This window comes from Pseudopipra pipra, chromosome 2, assembly GCF_036250125.1.
Source record: "Pseudopipra pipra isolate bDixPip1 chromosome 2, bDixPip1.hap1, whole genome shotgun sequence".
In the NCBI taxonomy this organism is placed as follows: domain Eukaryota; kingdom Metazoa; phylum Chordata; class Aves; order Passeriformes; family Pipridae; genus Pseudopipra; species Pseudopipra pipra.
This window is the reverse complement of record NC_087550.1, coordinates 74,036,216-74,056,841: the sequence shown is the minus strand read 5'-3', so window position 1 is coordinate 74,056,841 and position 20,626 is coordinate 74,036,216.

Sequence of the window (20,626 nt, the reverse complement as noted above, 5' to 3'; positions counted from 1 at the left end):
ATTGTCATTAAAATGATGAAAAGCATTTTGTTTCCAAAGACTACGCAGTAATTAAAGATTAGTTTAAATGCAGAAATAATAGTATATTACAGTTGACAGACAGAAGAGCTTTTATAGTTTAATTTTCCATCAATCTTGTAAAATGGAACAATTTCCTACTTTCAACAAACATTTGACTAAGGAGATTACTGTAACTACTTTTAAGTGCACAGTTGATGTTCAAATAAATTATTTATTTCCTCAAATATTCCATGCACGTTGAAGAAATATTTGTTATGCATAGCATTAGGAAGACAGTTTAAAAATTTTACTCATTTTGGATAAGCAGATTAATAGAAGAAAACTTGATGGGATCATTTGTGTCTATATGAAGCATAATCCAAAGGATGTTCTGTCAAAAGAGTTCTTACCCTTCCTGATTCAACATATAAAAAATTTTCTGATGAGAAACACTTGAGAGGAGAATGATAGAATCATAGAATTATTAAGGTTGGAAAAAAACACTAAGATAGTTGAGTCCAGCCATTAGTCTCCCACTGCCACGTTCACCACTAAACCATGTCCCCAACTGACAACAGAACTGGATAGTAGTATTCCAAACCTGAAACCTTCCCTCCTCTCTTCCCACCACCCTTCTGCCTGCCCCACCCCGAATATACATATATGTTAGATTTGGATAGCAAACTTTGGAGATGCTCGTTCATTAATCACTGTGTATGATCAGTCACTTAAAGCTGAAGAAATCTAAATGACAAAAAAGACATGGGGACATGTTGCAGTGATGATCTTGTTTCCTTCTACAACACGGGGAATGAATCCATCATTGAATGGATCGGATGTGGACAGAAGTACTTATCTACCTGTTCCTTGTGTTGCCTAAAAAAATCAGAAAAAAAAGACTCTCCAAGCAATATTAGGTAAGATAGAGAGCGAGTCTTTAATGAAGGCCTTCTGGTACAAGAAGTACAAAGGCGTGTGCCCGTGTCCAGGGGTTCCACAATTCATGGTTCAATCTGAGAACTATCTGCCCCCCAGATCCTCCCCAGATCTGGCCCCCTGGCATGCCTCCCCAGAAATTGAGTTGGAGGTCCTAAGACCCCTTTCTTCCTCATCTTCCTCTTCTGCACAGCATGTACTGTCTTTGGAGCTTCTCCAAGGTTCCGGGCTTGAAGGTTGCTTTGACTGTGATGGTATCTTGTTGTTCAGGCCTGGGGTGCGTATGTTCTTAAACAAGATGTATTTACTATAGTCCTGCCTTGAAAGGAGCCTAAACAAGCCTAAAGAATTTAGAAAATTTGATATGAAGTGGGGAATAGGGCTTGATAAGTGTTAACTACTATCCTAAAGTGTGACAGACTATACAGCTATACTAAAAATCCATATTTACAACATAGCTATTTTAAAATCTATGAAAAGCTAAAAATCCTAAAAATTCTTAGGCATCACTTGGATGCAGCTTATGTTTAGGCAACTAAACCAGATGTTCAATAACTGTTCTCTGAATTTAATCCTCTTCTTTCCAATATCCATCACAATATTTTGTTAAATCTGGCCAAAGAACAGATTATAAAAGTGTTTGGACATCAAGGACAAATAAGGCTTTCCTTGGTTTTCCTTTTCCTTGGAGTGACATTACCTGATAAAAATGAGTTGTTTAAACAAATTCATAATTTTTGCATTTTTTTAGTAATACCCCAGATTCTTTCTGCTCCAGGGATTGAAAACTGCATTATACTAAGTGTTCAGATCAAACTGTTTTACTAGGAGAGATTTTTGTACCTGTGGCTATAATCCATGGAATTGCTTATCATAAAACTGTAATTAAGGATTATAAATGCATCAGCATTCTTCAGCTGAAGAATGAAGAAATCTCATGGGTGGAAGGAAGCCTACTTTTTTTTTTTTTTTTTTTGACTCGGGGAAAGTAAATCATGGTAATATACCATTAATACAATATCTTCTATTTAGAAGAATAATGAATACTATTTTTAACTGTAGTAGAATATAGCTATATCATGGTAACGTATTTAAAAGAAAATAAGTCCATATTCATGAAATACATTAAATGTCTGGAAACATTGAGTAGTAATAATTTATTCACTGTAAAGATAACTAATGAATTTTACTGGATATTTTTGTATACAGAAATTGCAATGGTACCATGTAAACTCTGCAGTGGAATTATACAACACATGCAATTACCACTTGAGATAAATCTTGATAAACTGACAGTAAAAAGAAACATAGTGAAGCTAGCTGCAGTATCTCATTTGCAAATTATTATGCAGTAACTACTCTCAAGTAGCACTGCTGGAGTTCCCAGTCTTTCGATGTTTCAATTTTACGTCCTTTTCAGGATTTAACACTTCATCACACGATACAAAACTCTTCTTTAAAAACAAACAAACGAACAAACTAACTAAACAGAAAACAACAAAATTTTCTAGACCAAAATTACAAAATAAATACTATTTCTAAGATAGTTTTTGCCGCAGTCCGAAGAGGGGATGGGGCACGAGGAAGGGTGCAAGTAGAATCCTCTATTCACGCGTGCACACTGTCTTTTGTCAGCTCGGGAGGGTAAAGGGCCAGAACATAGGGCGGAGCATGAGACAGACAAGCAGGGGGACAAACCAGGATAGGGACACGGGCAAAAGGGGGAGGAGCAGGGGAAGCAGGGAGCAGGCAGCAGGCAAACTCAGGGCAAGCCTGGGCGTGTCCAGGCTGTGCAATGTGTAGTGTGAATACGATGAAAACACATAATAACAGTAAAGTCCATATGATAACTGTAAGGTCCATATAATAAAGTCCTGCCAATTGCTGTATGCTTTTCTCCACGTCTGGAACTGTTCCCATCCTGAATCTTGCTCCTTCACAAGTTTTTATTATTATGATGACTCATGTAGCTTCTCTCTGCCCTTTACTTACTGGACTGAGTTTGGATGAATATCTTGCAACTGTCCCCACTTCGTCTTTTCCACTCAGCAGGCCTCATTTCCTTAGTCCTACAGTCTTTAAGAATTTCTTGTTAGATAACAAGTTTCAATTTAATTATAAAACAATTCAGCTGAAGCTTCTGAATCTGCTAAATTCAGATGATTTTTATTTTAACTATATTTTAAAATTATATTTTGAGAGTTCTTTTTGAAATATATAAAGCAAAGTTAGGTGAACAGTTGGAAACTGGATGCTGGTGAACATTGCCCTGATTTTCAAGAAGGGCAGGAAGGAGGACCCAGAAAACTACAGGCCTGTCAGTCTCACTTCAGTGCTTGGTAAAGTTATGGAGAAGATTATTCTGGGAAGTATTGAAAAACACCTGAAAGACAATGCAGTCATTGGTCACAAATGGGTCACAGCCAGCAATGCTTCATGAGTGGAAAGTCCTGCCTTTCCAAACTGATTTCCTTCTATGACAAGGTAACCCACCTAGCTGATCAAGGGAAGCCAGTGGATGCAATGTTTTTGGATTTCAGTAAAGCTTTTGATACTGTCTCTCACAGGACCCTTCTGGACAAAATATCCAGCACAGCTGGATAAACACATCATGTAGTGGGTGAGCAATTGGCTCACGAGTCAAGCACAGAGGGTAATAGTGAATGGAGGAACATCAGACTGGTGACCTGTCACTAGTGCGGTTCCACAGGACTTCATCTGTGCTCTTCAGCATCTTCATAAATGACTTGGACACAGGACTGGAAGGGATACTAAGCTGGTTTGCAGATGATACAAAAGTGGGAGGAGCTGTTGATTTTCTCAAAGGCAGAGAGACCCTCCAGAGTGACCTCGGCAAATTAGAGGACTGGGCAATCACCAACCGTATTAAGTTCAAGGGAAACCATATGAGTTTCAAGGGAAAGTGCCAGATCCTGCAACTGGGATGAGGCAACCCCAGATGTTCCTACTGACTGGGAATGAGATGCTGGAAAGCAGTGCCACAGAAAGAGATCTGGGGGTCCTGGTCAATGGCAAGTTGAATCTGAGTCAGCAGTGCTCTGGCAGCCAGGAGGGCCAACAATGTCCTGGGGGCTGTCCCTCTCTGCTCTGCACTGGTGCGGCCTCACCTTAAATACTGTGTGCAGTTTTGGGCACTGCAATATAAGAAAGATATTAAGCTCTTAGAGAGTGTCCAAGGGAGGGCAACAAAGATGGGGAAAGGCTGTGAGGGGAAGCTGTGTGAGGAGGAGCTGAGGCCACTTGGTCTGTTCATCCTGGAGAGGAGGAGACTGAGGGGAGACCTCATTGCAGTCTACAACTTCCTTGTGAGGGGAAGAGGAGGAGCAGGCACTGATCTCTTCTCTGTGGTGACCAGTGACAGGACCAAGGGAATGTCCTGAAGTTGTGTCAGGGGAGGTTTAGGCTAATATTAGAAAAAGAATGTTTGCCCAGAGGGCAGTTAGATACTGGAACAGTCTCCTCAGGGAAGTGGTCACAGCACTAAGTCTGCCAGAGTTCAAGACGCATTTGGATGATACTCTCAGGCACATGGTGTGAATCTTGGGGATGATCCTGTGCAGGGCTAAGAGTTGGACCCAATGATCCTTATGGGTCTCTTACAACTCAACATATTCTGTGATTCTGTGATATTTGAGATTCAGTATTGCACTACAGAGCATACGTAGATGTTATAATTATATGACATATAAATATTAATATAGATGCATATATTAACATTTCTAATTAGATTACAAGATTTGAGTCCATTATTGGCCATACTAAGAGAGTCGATTGCACAGTTTATTTGTACCAGAATTAATCTCAGCATGACAATCTCTACTGAAGTAAGGAGAGAGAGGATAAATGAAGGAAAATTAGTTTTGATATTAAATAGGGTGAGAACTCTGGGGCTTTGCCTTTTTATTTTCTTTTCCTTATTTCCGCGAACAGGACTAAGTCTTTTATTCAACTTCAAAAAAAAAAAAATATATTCCCCTCTATTTCCCTATTTATGGTACTAATATGGAATTTATTTAGACCCATTTTAAGTTGCAGAGCTCAGAATTAAGGAAGAATTCAACATTTGTGAAGTTTGAACACAATTTGACCATGATTACAGTCATAGCTTTGAATAGTCATTTTCTTTATTTCCCTCAGAATCACAGGAGAATGAAAGCTTTACTATTTGTATTACAGAAGTTTTGATGGTGCTTTTTACAGTATCTTTAAAAATAGTGCTTTGATAGGGGAGAAAGATATTCTTTGCAATTCAATCTAGTTGTATGAAATACACAACATTTTACACAAAGAATTCCAGAGCATGTATTGAATAAAACACAGTGCAAAGCCTTTCTGGAACTATTTTTTCTTGAGAGAAGAAGAAATTTTTGTAATGTTCTTACTGTTCATCCCCCAAAAATCTGACTTCAGAAGACAGTGAGTAAAATGTAGTGGTTTTGATAACAACTTTGAAAAGAAATGATTTTGGGTCAGATTTACTTTGAGCTTTTCAGTTTTCACCAACACAAAACCTACATATAGACAAAAATAACAATGTTACATTCTACTTCAGTCATCAGTCTAAACAGTAGGATTTACACTTCTATACCAGCAGTGGATACTTTTGAGTTTCATTAACTTCCTGGGAGTTTGTGTAGAGCTAGTGTATTAAGGATTCACATTTAAAGGCCTAAATTGTTCTGTCTAGGCTGTTTCTTTTCATGTACCATATTGCCTGAGGTGTGATACCCAGAAATTCCTGACCTAGCTTGTCCTCCATGTAAACAGCTGCCAGGCTACTTGATTTAGAAATACTGGATTCAGGAATTTTATTTTTTTTTACCGCCTCCTTGGTCTGCTGCAGCTCATATCTGTAAATCTCATGGTCTCATTATAAACCCTGTGCAGCTTTAGAGAGACTGGATGAAATACATTAACGTGATTGCTATTTTCTTGTGAGCATACATTTAGAAAGGCAGGTTAATCCACTCTGCGGCAAATGTATGGGTAATCTCATTTATGTCAGAGGTATAAGGGATTAGAATCCTTTGTAATGTATTATTTTAATTAAAAAGAAATAATCAGTCATATATCATGTTAGATGAAGCCTAACAATTGTATTAGAAACTCCCAACCAGCCTTTGTTATGCAAAGGGTGAAATGCAATGTCTTCAATAATGAATTCTACGTGCATATTGGGATGATCCAAATGTTGATGAATTTGTTTAGGCATAGTTATTTCCCAAATAAATATAATTAAAAAAAATTAAAGAAGTATCTTTGTGTGGTAACTAGAGGTGCAATTCATAGTTTTCATTCTTCAAGAGCAATGAAAAACCAAACATATGCTTTTACATTATTTGAATATTGAAATCCAAATAATGAACTTCATTAAAAGTACAGTTTCCCATCACAGCTACAATGCATTGCTAGCAGTTTTCATTACACTTGTTTGAATTAATTATAAACAATAATAAATTTTCTGGTGAATCTAATCTGTTATCATGAATATGGAATGTTTGATGGCAAATTTACCTGAAAAAAAATAAAATGGAATGGAATGGAATGGAATGGAATGGAATGGAATAGAATAGAATAGAATAGAATAGAATAGAATAGAATAGAATAGAATAGAATAGAATAGAATAGAATAGAATAGAATAGAATAGAATAGAATATTTTGATTGAAAGGAACCTACAATGATCATCTAATCCAATTGTCTTAACATTTCAGAATTGACCAAATCTGAAAGCATATTATAAAAAGCATTGTCCAAAAGTCTGCTTAAACAGACAGATTTGGAGCATCTACCACCCCTCTGAGAAGTCTGTACCAGTGTTTTACCACCCTCCTGGTAAAGAAATGCTTCCTAATATCTGATCTGAGCCTCCACTGGTACAGCTTTGAGCCATTCCCAGCTTCCCTATTACTGGATCCCAGGGAGAAGAAATCAACACCTCTGATTCCACTTATACTCCTCTGCATCCTTTTCTCCAAACTAGATAAAGCCAGAGTCCTCAGCCACTCCTCACAGGACATGCCTTCCAGCCCTTTCACCAGCTTTGTTGTCTTCCTCTGGACGTATTCAAGTACTGTAAATGCATCCAGAGGAGTACTATTTATGAGTTTTACAGTTTAAGTAAAATTTAAGTGGTTTCATGGATATATTTAAAATCATTGCTTAAAAAATATTTCTTGCCGGTAGCATCTAAGCACTTTTAGCAGGTCAGATAAACCAAAACAAATGTTTGTGGTATGCTCCCTCATTCTGGGGCAAAAACCTTGTTCCAAACTACATTCTTGTTGGATCTCTTTTGTCCTTAACTAAAAAACGTTCAATCAGAAAAGGAAATTTTCTTATTTTAAAGCAAGTGTTAGTGCAATAATTTCTTCCTCATCCAGTGAAGAAGTTAAAACCTTCCCCCCCCCCAATTCATTTCTAATGCAATAATAATGTGAGTTTTTAACTTGTAAAATCCATGTTCATTGCTTTTCATGCAGCTTGCTTTCCCCTCTATAGACATTACAATTGCAAGCAATTTCAAAAAGACTTTAGATGAGAAACTTGTGGATTTCTCTAGCCCCTTCATTTCCTATTTGAATTTTCTATTATACGTTAGCTTTTTAAAAAATGAACAAGATCTAGGAGTTGATCTCTTCTAGACTCTCTTCCTTTTGAAAACAAGGCTACTAATTTATGAACTTCAATAAGAACAAAAAATTGTTACCATTCTACCTCTTTACTTAGACCTTGAGATGAGAATTGAAATAGCTATAGAACTTGTAAGAAATCCTGGGATCTGTCAGTCAATTTCTCTCTCCTTGTGGAATTTTATACTAAAAAGCCCCCAAATTATTTGGGATCCTTTATTTTAAGCCTGATAGGAAGAGTGTTATATAGTCCCTCAGCTAGCTAAAATGCTGCAATTAGCAATACAAATGGTTTCCTAAATTCTGTTGATATCACTGCTGTGCTTGTCCTCATTTATAATTGGTTTTATGGTTCAGATAGGAAATGCTTTGATGTTTTCACAAGTGGGAAAAATTTATGCACCTTTTTGTGCCTATCTCAACAGAAGGTAAACAATTTTAATAGCTTCTGGGATTGCTAATTAGAGCTAATTGTGCCTTGATTGACCTATCTTGACAGCAAGTGCCTTACAAAACTTGCTTTCTTCACAAAGTGAGGATTTGTTTGCATGAGTAACTTGTACACACTGAACGTCAGAGATAGTTGTTTGGCTGTGATCATCTGAATTTGTTAATTTATATTCCATAACTTCTTATCCACTTATAAAACAATGACAAAAACTCAGGCTCATTGGTTGTGCACTGAAACATGTACTTTCTTATTCTGTTGCTGTCTACAAAACCCAGAAACTAGCAAAGACAAAGTCTCTAGTGAATAAAAAATCTGAATACTGTGGATAAACTGTTCTCTGTACGAATACAGAAAAAAAAATTGGAAGGAAACTATGAATTCCCACAATCTTAAGGGTAATATAACTGTTTCATACAAATTAATGAGATGTAATGATGGACTTTTCCAGATCAATAGAAAACCTCTATCTCATTTTTCCTAAAATATTTGTTGTGTTTCTGTAAAAACCCCAAGCTGTTTAGTGCTGAAAGTTTTTCATAAGAAATGCATATCACCATATAGAATTCTGAACTTCTTGAGTATTTTTTTAAACCTTCATATTTCTTTCTTTTGACATATTGGTTGTTGTAACTAAAGGTAGTCTACCCAGCAGTACCATCCAGAGAAATGAGGCTTGACTGCACTTGCCCATCTTGAACTTACTTGGCTCACTCAGTATGATCTGGATACCAAAGACAATTTTTTTTCATAACACACTTGGTTGGCCACCTAGAGAGTGAGATAAACTACAGATGTAAGTACTATTTGGCCCCTGGGATGGAGAAAGTCTAAGAGATTGGCCCAGTGTTATGAGAATACAAACCCATTGGTGGTTTAGCTGACAGTAAGAAATTAATAATTAAAACAATAGGCCCCATGGGAGACATAATACACATTATTCAGTCCAGAAGTTGTGAACAAATTGAAACTCAACAAGAAGGACTTCTACCATGTAAGGGCTGAGCTTTAGCCACAGATCAGTTGGAGTTGATACCTTGTTCCACTAGGTCATTGGTTTTGAACTGGTTTCAGATGGACAGATGCAACTGGAAATGTGATTTGTAGGATGGGTACGGGGTAGGTTGATCCTAGCTAGATGCTAGGTGACCACCAAAGCCTCTATCAATCCCCCTTTTCAGCCAGACAGGGGAGAGGAAATATAAAGAATGATCCATGGATTGGGATCAGGACAGGGAGAGGTCACTCACCAGTTCAAACTAAATCCTAAAGCACGTTCCCCCCACACACCTCCCTTCTTCCTGGATTCAACTGTACTCTCAAATTCCCATCCCAAGCAGCACAGGGGGTCAGGGAGTGGAGATTGAAGTTAGTTCATCACATATTGTCTCTGCTCCTTCCTTCCTTCTCACTCTTCCCCTGCTCCAGCACAGGGCCCTTTTCATGGGAGACAGTCTTCCATGAGCTTCTCCAACGTGAGTCCTTCCCACAGGCTGCAGTTCTTCATGAGCTGCTTAGGCATGGGTCCCTTCCTGCTGGCTGCAGACTTTCAGGAACAGGCTGCTCCAGTGTGGTTCCCTTACGGGGTTACAAGTTCTGCTAGGAGCCTGCTCCAGCGCAGGCTTCACACAGGGTCACAGCCATCTGTCTGCTCTGGTGTGGGGTCCTCCACAGGCTGCAGAGGATTGTCTGCTCCACTGTGCCTGCAGGACAGTAGCCTGCCTCACCATGGTCTACACCATGGGCTTCAGGGGAATATCAACTTCAGCATCCAGAGCACCTCCTCCCCCTCCTTCTTCTCTGACCTTGGGGCCTGCGGAGTTGTTTCTTTCACATATTCTCACTCTTGTCTCCAGCTGCAGTTGCTGTTCTGCAGTAACTTTGTCTGTCTCTTAAATAGGTTACCGGAGAGGCACCACCACTGTTGCTGATGGGTCATATTTGGCCAGTGATGGGTCTGTCTTGGAGCAGGCTGGTGTTGGCTCTGTTGGACATGGGGAAAGCTGCAGCTACTCTGCCACCAACACCTTGCTGCACAGATGCAATATTATACTATTGCAGGTGGATAACAGTCGCTGTTCTACAAGCACAACAGTGATTGCTTTATACCTGCTATACCCATCCTATCAAGGAAACAAACAAGACTGTGCCCCTGAATGGTGTAGTCTAGAAGATCCTTGACCCAATATTCCCATGACAAACTCTCATAAACTGTGTTAAAACCTGACCTTAGTAATTCAATAACAGGTTATTCAAATAGAAAATGTACAGATTTTGAGAAATTACTAAAAATGAGTTAATAACTTCTAGAATCTACTGACTTTCCCCAACAAATGAATGTATTGGATACAGTATTTCTAGAAAGCCTCTAAAACTATATGGTTTTAAATTAATGAAAATCTGAAAGTTAAAAACAACAAATAGAAATCCCAACAATCTGTAAGGTGTCCTAGAACAGTTTAACTGTCGATCCTGTGGTCTTTAAAGTCACTGGAGAAGTAGACTCCCAGACAACTAAATAAATAACAAAGGAAAAATGAAAGTAATGGGCAAAGTGTATTTGTATTTGGAAAGAAGATGAGTATACAAAAATCAGGAGGAAAAATATGTTCTGTTAATTTTCCACTATTTGGAAGTACGGTTTCATGATAAGGAGAAAAAAAAGTGAAGACTAAAAATTTTTAAAATTAAAAGCCTTGTAGTTTTAATAATTTTCTTCAAAAAAGTAAATTTTATATAAATTATACTAAACTTTTACTTGACTTCATTTGTATTCTGTTTTTACTAAAACCATTTTTAAACCAGAAAAAAATATATAAAACTTACAGGCAGATGGGGAAAATTTAGAATCCTGTTCCTTGAAAAGGCAATTATTGCTTGATATTATTGTGTGTGTCATTTAGGAAAACTTGATTTCTTTAATCTATTAACTGACAAAAAAATTGGTATTTAAAAATTTTTATAAGTGCACTCACTTCAGAATATGCATATGGTTTTAAAAAAATTTAGATGCAGTTTATGTGCAGAATTTTGTGTTGGCAAAGAATAATCTTCCTCTTTAAAAGATTTGGATTACTAAAGCTGCCTTTTTGAGAAAAAGTGTGATGGGTCTGCCCACTGTATGCTAATATGCAAAGAAATTATATACTTACAGAGCTTTTGACTCCTTTTGGTTGATAAAAGGTATCCAGAATTTAGAAAATTATGTGTCTCCTGCATGCAAGAAAGAATTGATTTGACTTCATCTCTGTGTGAGGTCATTTATATCCTGAGCCTCCCAGAAAATGCTTACAAGCCCCAGAAGCATGCATCTTTATGTAACCTAATGTAGAGGATGAATTGCAGAAAGAAGAGTTTTGAAGTAGTTTAGATATAAATTATAAAAATATTCTATTGTCTCAATATGGCCTTATACAGAAACATCTAAAATTAGAGTGAATTCTGTAATACTTCTAATTGTGAGCTGTGGTATTCTTGTCTATTAGAATTCAATCTTATGTGATGAATAAGTGAAATATAGGAAATGTTTCCAGTTTTTAAGCAATCGTGAGTTTGAAAAACAGTTCTATTTATTTGACTGGTAACTGAAAAAGAGAACCTGCATATGTTATTATTTGTAAATTTTGCAAGTATGTTAACACTTCTGAAATTTCATATGTAAGAAACATTCTTTTGCTGTTCTAGGGGGAGAGAAAAACCTATGCAAATCTTTGCCAGGGTTCTTCTGCTACAGCATTTTCTCCAGAAAAATTAGCTAAAAATTATATGAGCTATTATCAGTTCTAGAAACTTAATAACTATGTAGCAGAGAAACTACAAATAACGTTGTCTTGATGCTTTGAGGGGAGAGCAAAAATAAAACTACAGGACACAACTGGACAATCCTGAAGCCTTAATAAATTTTAATAATTGCTACATTATCCTAGTAATATTAGAGGCATCACTAGAGGTACTATATCCCATGCCAAAATTAAAAAACTGGATTTGTATTTCCAAATTCTGTAAAAGTGATCACAATATAAGTGGTAAACTGAAAAAACTTATCACTGCATGCACCTGAAATTAGTGACTAATTAAAAAGGCCAAATAAAGCAGTTGTCTTAAGAAAGACCACTTACGGGCTGCTATGTATGGAATAACATATCCTGAACCATAAAAGAGTGTAGTTTGGAAATCTGTTCCATGTTCAGTCTTTGTGTCAGCTGTTCTTGTGACACTTCAACTGATATCAGCAATTCATGATTAAGATAGAAGGAAGTATAGTCTGGTAAATAAAAGTGTTATATTCAAAGACAGGCAAAGCAGTAATACAATTTAAATTATAGCAGATTTATTTCAAGACTCTGGACCATATAGTTTCAACATAGGCAACCAAGTCCATTTTTTTTTTCTTGTTCTGATGATCAAATAATATGCGACACAGTACAGATAAAGATCTGTACACCAGATCTACATTTTCAGAAATTTAAAAACTTACAATTATTTGCGTATGTAAAACAGAATCCAAACTCCACCATTATGCTTATCAGGCATGGAGTTTTAAAAACAGGAATGTTCTAATTATACAAGTTTGGATATAGTTTTCAGGGTTGAATATTCAAGAAGACCTGCATAAGTAGCCCCTGTAAAATAATATCACAAATATATGCAGGAAATACCCATAAAATGTGTTAAATTGTTTTGCCATAACTAGGACTTCATAGTCATATATCATACTTTTGATAGTGCTGCTCTTGACCACATTATTCAGTTCTTTATACTCCTGCTTACCTTACCTGTATTTCTCAATAGATGGATGGATGGATGGATGGATGGACAGATAGATAGATAGATAGACAGACTAATAGATAGTTTGAGGTTCTATATACTTCAAAACATTCTAGAATTCTATTTAGAAAGGGACATTATGAGAATAATGTGTGGAAGGAGAGTTGAAGCAATAAGGTTTTACTTTTGAACTGTTTACAGAGGACAGTATACAAACCAGTCATAATGAGAGCATTTACACGTTCACTTTTCGTTTATATGTTTATTTACATGTGTATACGTGTTTATAAAACATACATACACATGAATTTGTATAGTGAAATGAATGCATAGTGCAGAAAATATAATGCAATACCTATTTTAATGTTATGAAAGGAATATCATTAAAACTTTTATGGAAAGAGCGGTTAAGGCTTTTTAAATAAAATTGAAAGTTAATTTCATCAAGTTATTTTTAAAAAAGAATGTTCTGTCCTGTGGGTTCTGTGTGAAGATGCAGAAGCAATCTCAACTGAATTTTCTATCGCTTTTATTCCTGTTGCCTTGACATCCTTTATTAGCTGTTTGTGTTATTATACATGCCACTATGTTAGATGAAGGGGCATTCTAGGATGATTATGTTCTTTAACTTAAAAAAAAAAAAGACAGAGGAAGAAAATAAAGAAAGGAAGGAGGAAAGAGGGAAGGAGGGAGGGAGGAAACAAGAAAGATGATAGTGAGAATTGTTATAACTAATCACAAAAGAATTTTCCATTACTAGTTAATAAATGGAACTAAATAAAATTCAAATTAAAGTAATTTTGCTTTATGTAAAGATGATAAAAGGTAATTACCGAGACTATTAATCAGCTTTTTGTATATAATCCCTTTCACACTATGCTATCAAAAATTACTATTTTTATAAAGGGCATATAATATTTATTATATTCCTATACATTATGAGAATAAACACTGAAAAACTGAAAGTTCAAAGATGAACAAAAAGGCTCTAAGAGTATCAATTAGAGTAACCAGTGAAATGCTAAAGGCAAAATGCTTTTTCTGTGCCATAAACTGAAACTTGTTAAAAGAGGTCATGACTATACAGCTATATCTATACCATATATTCCTTGCTTCATGAGGACATCTGATTTAAATGGACTGTACAGAATCAGTTCAGAGGCCTTAATATTGTCATCTAATACAATTTAGATAACCTAGGCTACTGTAATTACCACCTGCTCCTTCAGAAATATTTAGGTTTACTGTAGGTCTTGTGTGGTATCTGTCATATATCCTAGGGCATGGCAAATAAAACTGGGCCCAGTGTTTGGGCAATTAAATCCTAGATTTTGAAAAACTGACACATCCTTAGGCACTTGGAATAGGATTTAGTCTCTCAGCTTATGATAGAACTCACTATTCTAAGTTAGATTTCTTCTCCCACCTTCTATTCAGTAGATAGAAGCAGTTCCAAACAATCATTGAAAGAGGTGCATCCCTAAGAGAGGTGCAATGCCAGAATGTCTCCATTGATTATACAGGTAACATAAAAGCTGGCTCAGAATATGTGTATGATTCAACTTGCTCCTAGTTTTAGATGTCGGCATGCACATTCAGCATTTTGATACTCATTTAGTCACTGGATTTCCAGTCACCAGGGCTTCATTCAGTTGCCCAACTTTGTACACCTACTATGTGAAGAGGTCTCTTGGACGTGCTCTGGCACTTATTTCAGTCCTTTTCAAAAGATTTTATTAGGCAGGACATTTCACATGGAACAAGATTCCTATCTGTGGACAATGAATTCAGTCTAGTTGAGTCTTTTTGAGTGACCGTTTTAGGATAAGTTTTTCCGTGTAATGATATGAGCAAACATTGTAAGGTACAAAAACAGTACAATATATTTCATTAAATATCTGACTCACTTCTGAATTACATTCATCTCATGAAAAAGAGAAGTTACTTTTGCAGATTTTTAGTCAACATTGCTAAATGAAATGTGGGTTCTAAAAACATTCAGTTTTGGATATGCATCTAAAACTGAATCAGTTTATATAAATGTCACTCATGTCACATATTATCTATTTTTTCCTAGAATATTACATTTACTGACCATAAGAAAAAAAATGGTGAATCTATACAACTGATTATTAATTATGCATTGTGAAAAGCAACATATTAAATAATGCCAATTACAGAGTTGTGCAAATACACAAAAGTGAACTGAGTTTCAAATGTTTTGAGTATATATATAAAAGTTCAAATTGCTTAAGGTTTAGAATTTGCCAGGATCTAAGTTACATGAGAAACAGTGATACAGTATTTAGACAAATAAAGAAAAATTGTACCAAGTCATGAGGAGGGAGAGGAGCACCCCAAAAAAAACTCCACCAACAAACCTGTCTCCCAAACCCCAACAAACCAACAAAACAACTCATAAACCAAGCACATTTAGGGTTCCTAAAAGCATTGCAAGACACTTCAGTGAAGGGTAGATAGAGAGGCTAAAGCTTTTTCCAAATCAAAAGTATGATCCTGAGCTTGGAATGCATTATGTTATGAAGTTGTATAGCACGGTATTTGCTACAGTTTGAGAGGATTAGTTAATAGAAATGTTTATGCTGAATTAGTGGATTAAGGACATTTTCTGTCTTGACACTAAATGCAAACTTAATTCAGCCTAATGACGGTCAAAGGAAGTTTCTTGCAGTCAAAAGTCTTCAAAATGCTCATAACTTAAATGTCCTCACATATGGCTACCTGCACTGCATTGCAACAAAAAATTGCTAGAAGCTTACATTATTTCAAATAACAAACTAGACCAGGAAAATGAATGCTGTGAGATTTTTTTACTCGTGTGAATGAACAGATTAGTGGAAAAGTATCTTTGCAAGACAATTCATCATTGCAGTGTTCCTGACAAACTCACTACTTGATAAGAAATATATAAGAGAAAGAACTATCAAAATTTAAATCTTAAAAATATATTACAAAAAGAGTAAATCAATAAGATCTCCATTTGTAGTATATTACAAATGTAGTATATTACAATATGCTTCTTGCACCATTAGATTTTATGTAAATTAATTTCCTGCATCCTAAAAGTAGCCTCATTATTTTGAGCATGACTTTTTGTTAAGGGGAAAAATTGCTGGCTGCTGTGTTCTATACGGTCTACATGAAAAATAATTCTACCAAAAAACAAACTGTAGAATTTATTGTAAAGAATGCATTCCAGATTTAAAATGTGCCTTTGTTTTCTGAAATGTGACAAATAAATTTTTCAAATAATTGTATTTTAATTCTACTTCACAAAATGAACAATCACATTTGTAGTGGAGTACAGAAGAGCAGCCAGCTAGTACATACCATTTTGTTCAACAAAGAGGAAAAGGAACTCCTGAAATAGTTTTCTGGAAGATGGTTCGATAGCCTTACATGTCAAACCATTTTGCTAATCTAAGCTAAGTTCCTGCATAACATAGGCCAAAAAGTTTTGATCATTCATTCCTTCAATAAAGAAATTGCTTTTCCTGTGTAGATTGACATTCTTTGTGATAATAACTAACTGGCCACACTACAAAAATGACAAGTGTCATTAGGGATTTGTGAGTAGTTTGATTTAATGCTGAACTATCTGTGATGGAAGACAGCTATTCCTCCTATACTTCAAAAATTTTGGTTTTAAGGCATTCCAATTAAAATGATTCTGTCAAGTCAATTCCCATATTCCTCTGTTTCCCCCTCTTGGCTTTAAAATCCTCAAGTTCTCACTGGTTTCCAAGCATGTGACAGATTCATGACCTTGTTTTTACCCCCATGTCTTAGTGTAATTTTAACTTCGCCTAATTTTTTGGAAGCGGGGGTGGGGCAGGAGGGGTTGTATTCTTTCCTAGTACCTCATAGTGCTTATTGCACTCCACCTGAGACCTAACTTGCCCAACTAGACCTGGGTGTCCTTTTCTGCTCTCAGTGGAAAATGCATAATTACATATCTACAAAAGATGCAGGAAAGATGGCAAACACGATTAAATCTGGGTGACTGGGGAACTAGGATACCACAAAAGATAACCCATTTCTTAGTGTTTCCTTGGATTAGCTTTTTTCCTAGCATTTCCTCCAGTGCTATTGTCTTTAACTGCTAAGTAATTTTTGTCTTTCAAATCCTTCAAGATATATATCTCAGGAGTCTTTCTCATTTTTTTTTTTAATCACTAAGCCTCTGTGCTTTTCCAAATGTCCTAAATCAAGCAATTCTAAACAAATGGTTTTTCTTCCAGAGTGCTATCCAATGTCATTCCTTTTAAGCAGATTGTCTTGCTACTATTCAAATCAATAAAATAATAAAAGATAATGCACCTACAGTTGCACATTTGATAGAGTCCTCTCTAGTTCTTCTAATAAAATGTGTTTAACAAAACTACATTCATTAAAATGGGCAAAAAATATATATACACACACTTGTCTTCTTGATTATTTTGTAATTTTACAGGAAACATTCTTCATTCATTCAGCTGGTATCAGCAGGAAATCCAAGAACATTAATGAATCATTAATGGCAGTGCAGCAACTTGGAGCAGGTGTACCATTAAAATCAATAATTGAAATTATTTATGGACTTCTGGATAGGAATGTATGGGTAATTTTAATAACACTGCTACATTTGATACAATAAATATATAAAATGCCAAGAACTGCTGTGTTAAAAGGTGGAAGAGCAACAAAAAACGTATCTCAGGCACTTTCAAAACTTCAGAGTTCTTTTCAAAGATACATGGATGTATATTTAGAGCCAGATATGTCTACACAGTCAAACAAGCATTCATCCCCTTATTGTTAACACTGATTGAACATTAATTTGCTTCCTAATTTCTTAGCGAACCACCCCTTGCCAAAATAAGTCTTTTAAGAAAAAGCATAAATCCATCAATGGGTAGTCCATAGTCTGCCCTCAAAAGGGGTGGAAAATGAAGCACCTTCTGTCTTCCAACACCACTTAGTCTTTGCTGAAGTAGGCCTTTAAAATCTTCTCCCTCATGATCACCCCACACCCTACAGCACACTGAATTTTGAACTAAAGATGACTCTATTGGACTTCCACACAACTGCCTGAATTTTGTTTGCATAATTTGAGCTGAAAATCACACTCAAACAAAATAGCAATGTATTCTTCCAGTAAGTTGCCTCTTGGCACCATGAGTAGACTCAGAATCGAGTGTTATGTAGTTTAGAACTAGCCAATCTCTTCCAACAAAAGTTAGCCCTTGACTAGAGAGGAAGTAAGCCAGATGGTGTCACCATGCCTTGGAGCCATTTAGCTACGCAGATACAACATTGTCATTGCTAAGTATAAGCCAAAGACTTTGCACAAAGTTGGCTGAGGGTTGAGAGGCTGTATGTGAACTTCTCTTGTCCTGCCCAGAGCATTTTTCAGTTTGATCGACTGTAACAACAATTTTCCAATGACCAAGTAATTATTATCTCATTTGTTTCACTTTGCTTAGCTTTGTGTAATTTTATGGCATGATAGCAATTTTTATAAAGATAGAACTAGTAATGTGTTTATGATTTGTGTGGATAGAAACATTCATTGTAAACTTAAAAATGTCGTTTAGTTGCAAATAGGTCTAGTATGGTAGAAAGGGCCTTGAAAGTGGGGCCCAAGGATGCAGGGTAGAGAAGTATGGGACAATAATAAAAATGTCATAGAATTATACTGGGGACTCCAGGACTATAAACAACTCACGAACAAAACAAAACCAAAGCATAACAAAACACCCCAAATATACACCGTATGTAGAACAACATAGCAAATTCAGGACCAGAGGACTCTGAAAGGCAGCGACACAGGGAGCACAGCACAAGACACAGACACAAGTGTGTCTGTAATAATTTAAACTTTATTATAATGAAACATTTTCTGAAATTTTCTGATATGATAAAACCGCAGAAGGATAGAATAGCTTTAGGTGGAAGGGAGCTTTTGACTGTCGTCTAATTTAAACCACGTACAATAAGCAGGAACAACTTCAACCAGTTCAAGTGACTCAGAGCCCTGTCCAAACTGACCTTGAATGTTTCCAGGAATGCAGTATCTACCACCTCTCTGGGCAGCCTCAACAGTGACTCAACACTCTCATTGTAAAAAACTTCTTTATACCTAATCTAAATCTACCCTCTTTTAGTCTAAAACCATTGCCATTTGTCCTGTTGTTAAATGTCTGTCCCCATCTTTCTTATAAACCCCCCTTTAAGTACTGAAAAGCCACAATAAGGTCTCCCTGGAGTGTTTTTTTCTGCATTCTCCAGTTGGGGGCAATCCCAAATCTCTCAGCCTTTCTTCATAGGAGAGGTTTTCCATCCCTCTAATCATCTTGGTGGCCCTTTGCTGGACTCACTCCAATAGGTCGATCTTCTTCCTGCATTGAGGACCCCAGACCTGAACACAGTACTAGAGGTGGGGTCTCAGACGAGTGGAGTTGAGGAGGAGAATCACATCAAATACATAGTCATATCAACTGCAAAACTATTAAAATATGTGGAAAGTAAACTTTTTTACATTTTCCAATGTATTCACACAGATTTATTTAGATGTAAAATCTTTTTTTTTTCAATTTCCATTCAAGAAAATCCAAAAAAGTCAAAACATCCCAGTGAATGAGATCACAATTGATCATTTCTATCATAAAGTTATAAATAATCTGTAATGAAGTTATGAATTATATATTGATTTTAAACAGTGCGTGGAAACATATGTATTGTCATATTTTAATTTCTTTGACCTTAGGTATGTTATATTTTAACAGGAAATTCAAGTGAAATTGGTTTGGTTAAATTTTTTTTGTTTGTTTTGAAGTGGTTGCTATGGTGAGTCAGAAATCTGTAAGGATAATTTTTCCATTGATTCAATGAAAATTCCCTAACAGTATGATTTAGATAGGTAAGTAGCTTAAGTGCACTGATTCACTCTGTTTCTGTTTCTCTAGTTCAGTAAAATGCAACATTTCAGTAATTTCATTATGTATTAGAAATACATAATAGAAATAGAAATAGTTTTAAATCTATAGAAAATATAAAAAAGGACACATATGTGCCCTATCAGAGTAAAAATTATTGTACTTGATTTATCTTGAAAGTTGTAGGGTGTTTGAACATGTAAGGAATTAATTTACTTTTAGCACTTAACAGACATGAAATACAATAACAACTGAATAACTGACCTTCCCATCTTGAATCAAATATTCTGACTACAGATATACAGACACAATATTCTTATGGAGTGGAAATTTTCCAGCGCAACCTGTCTGATTTACTGTGAATAAATTTTATTTGCTTTAAGCTCAGTAACAGGTGTCTTAATGAGTAGTACCTTCCACAGATTCCCCAGCTGTAAAACTGAGCTGTGAATGTTCAAGGCAAACCTAGCCTTTTTTTTTTGGAATAAAATACATTTTTGTGAACTGTTTTCAAATATTAAAGTATTCTGAGCTATTTTATCCATGCAATCCAATGAAATCCAGGAAACCTCAGATCAACAGGTGAATAAACATTGTGGAGTGGCAAACCTTTTGGAAGCCATTTATTACCTCCTATAAAGTCTGTAAACAATATTTGTGGCAGATCATGAGCTGACAATAGATATACTACTATAGAAAATGCAAGTAGTATTTCTGGATAATAGAAAAGTACATCATAAAAAAAAATAAAATTACTGAATATTTTTCAAATATCAGATCTGATGAAGGTTTTGTAATTAGAGTGCTAGCAGCTGAGCCTTTCCTCTTCATCTGCAAAGTGCTTTCCAGGACCATTTCAAATCAGCAAAGGCTCCAGCATGATCT